This window comes from Cynocephalus volans, chromosome 11 (genome assembly GCF_027409185.1).
Source record: "Cynocephalus volans isolate mCynVol1 chromosome 11, mCynVol1.pri, whole genome shotgun sequence".
Taxonomy (NCBI): Eukaryota; Metazoa; Chordata; class Mammalia; order Dermoptera; family Cynocephalidae; genus Cynocephalus; species Cynocephalus volans.
The window spans coordinates 118606786-118610082 of NC_084470.1; positions in this window are offsets into that span (position 1 = coordinate 118606786).

Sequence of the window (3297 nt, forward strand, 5' to 3'; positions counted from 1 at the left end):
GGATCTTCCCTTTTCTAAAAGCAGGAACTTCTGGGAAATTAGGCTGCCATAAATCTCTCTTCAGGGCAGACAGATCTACCTCCCGAAGGGAGAATGTAAATAAAACCTACCCCAAATTCTTTCTCCAGGGGAATTTTATGGCCCTGAAGGAGACAGAAAGAAGCTCATAACTATATACACAAACATTATTACAAACCTTCTTATCTCCTGTTTGTTTTCCTGAAAACCCATTTATCCTTCCAAAAGTCATCTGTTTCTCTGTAAATACCTTTCTTCTCCTCCTCTTTACCTATTAAGGTGGTGTATAAGCCCCAAATTTTAACCACCTCTTTGAGTCACTCATCACTGAGTTCTCCCATATGTATGTACATTGTTGGGGTGAGTAAACGCTGGGTTTTTGAGGTTTTTTTTTTCTGTTAATCTTTTAAATTTGCAGTTGCCAGTCACTGAATATAGGAGGTTAGAGGAAAGTGTTTTTCCTCTCCTACACTCCCACACTGACATGTTAACAACCCTAGGACAGGGTTTGTGTCTCCTTTGTGTTTGTATTCTCTTCCACTGGGCCCCATATTCAAAGCATATTCATTTGTCTGCTAAATGAATAAAAGCAACATAGGAAAAAAAATGAAAAAAAAAAAAAAAAAAAAGCACAGTCATCCAGGAATTGTACCACAGTTTCCGAAATCCATCCTGATCATTTATTACTTTTGTATAGTGTTTTATGGTCTTTTTATATCTTATCCCTTCTCAGCTAATGTGTGAGTTACTATGTGTAAGCACCTCCTAACACTAAATATAAAATGTATATATATCGAAGATTTTATTCAACTCATTAATTAATGAGGAACCATTTAGATGCTACAACTGGTTCAAAAAAGAGAAAGAAAGTGAGCCAAGATGCCGGGTACCATTTGAGCTTTATTAAAGAAAGAAATCTGCTGGGCTGTGCTCAAAGTAGTAGGCAGCCCAGGGCTGCCCTGGAAAGGGGACAGCACCAGGTATGGGGCCATTTATTGTTCTCTTCATTTCCTAATGTTTCTCCTTTCACAGGGTTTCCGGGGGCCTTTTTTGCGGGCTTGTCCTGAGCCCTCAAAGAAATTTCTTACAAGGGGGTGATAAATCGGGGCAATCTTAGACATCATCCAGGAAGATTGTACACCCCAACCAATGAGGAGATGGAGGCAGGGACTTGCGCACTAGGGAATAAATTACTTGCTACAGTCCTTTTCCATGTACCTGCCTGTCAGACACCCGAACCTTGCAAGGCCGTAAAATCTCACTTTGCTATACCCCGTGTCTCCCTGTCCATCCTTTGGCCTTGGACGAGTGAGGGTGTTTCTCAAAATGAGAATCAACAGATGCAGGAAGAATCCTTTCTGAAGCTTCCTTTATCTTCCTAAAAGCAGAAACTTCTGAAAAATGAGGACTGCCATAGTCCCCTCCTGAGGAAGTTTTATGGCCATGAAGAAGTCAGTGCCAAGACAGACCTATTCAAACAAATCTTCTCCATTAGTTTCCCCCATTTATTTGCCTTTCCACAATTTGCAGCCCTAGAAACTCAAAGTCTTTTTCATTTGTCTTTGTCACTTCCTACAAATTTGTTGCTCTGTAAAGATGCTATATCAGCCCAAGTTCTAAACACTCCCTTGAGTTACTCCTTATGAGGATTCTGTGATATGCATTGCATGTGTTAGTAAACTGTTTGGTTTTCTCTTGTTGATCTGTCTTTTGCTAGTCTAATTTACAGGGCCCCAGCTATAGAACCTAAGAGAGCAGAAGAAAAGAATTTTTTCCTTCCTTCAAAGTCATGGCAACCTACCTCTATAAAAGCTGCTATTTACCTTCTTATATCCTTCAGACTTGCTACAAAGTTTCAATTACCTACAAAGGCAGACTGCTATTTGTTCCCCAATATCCATTTTACCCTTCTTTGGTAATTAAGCCCCAATTATTGCTGGCACAAAGGCTCCTGGAATAATAATAATAATTAAAAGAACCTAGCCTGCCTTACAGTTTTATACAGCTATTTGACTTTAGTTTTGGCAAATGGGAGATAAGCATCTTGTTCTGAGGTACTGGCTTTGACAAAAATTCCAACATGTTACTCAATATGGGTGTTCACTTATCTGTTTAACAGGCAGAATGATTCCGGACACTCCCAGCATTTCACAAATGATGGCTTGATGCCGAATTAGATAACGCTTGGAAAAGCATGTGGAGATCTTTCCAAGGAAGTTACACCCTTGACACCACACCCTCACTGTTGTTAAAGCTCAATACATTTATCAATACTTACAACCACTACCTCTCACCTACTTTCAAACTTGGAGAATTCATAAGGCATTTTCATTATATCAGAAGAACCCTTGAACTTACAGAATTTGGAAATGCTCTACTATTATTACGAACATTGCATTTTATTCTCGTTGCTACTGGGCCCCAAGAGTTCCAAGTTTCTTTATCATACACATTTATGCAACCATTATAATAGTTTTGGTCAAGGGTATTCACAAGAGAAAAGCATCCCCAGTAGGGAGGGATGCATTACATACATGCTGTTAACCTTTTTCTTTCCAATAATAAACTCTAGAAAAAGGGCAGGGACTTTGTTTCAGTTTTTGCCCAGCAACCAAGGTAGTCATTAAACATTTGTTAAATGAATAACACTCTAGAATGTCAATAATGCATGGCAGTAACAATCCTACTCATATCATTTTGAAATGCTAGTAGAACATGATAAAAATGGTAGTACCAGTTAAAACTAGTTGGAAATATATACACAATATAACAATTTAAAAATGATTTTGAAGAAGCTAGTTTCAAACACATTTTGAACAATGTCATTAATGTTTTGTGTTATGTATAATGTACCAAAATATTATCTTTCGTGTGTAATATAAAAATTGTTTTTTAATTAAAATAACTTTTATTGTATTTTCTTATTACAAAAGCAATACATATTACTCACATATTTTAGCATGATTTTATTTATCCAGGAGATAAACTTTTCTCCAGAGAAATGCATCTCTTGGTTTAAACTTATAATTAAAATCAATGAGAAAAATGTATTCAAAAAAACTCACTGTGCCTTAACATAGTTATTATCCTTTCACGAAGACAGATATCCACATTCTAGAAATTTAACTTAAGGTAATACTATGGACATTAGACTTAAAAGCTCAAGCTACCTAAATTTCTACCAAAAAGGTGACAACATAAATTACATTACATTTTAATTAAATACATGCAAACATTGATATGATAAAATAAATAACTAAATAAAAACATCATCTGATC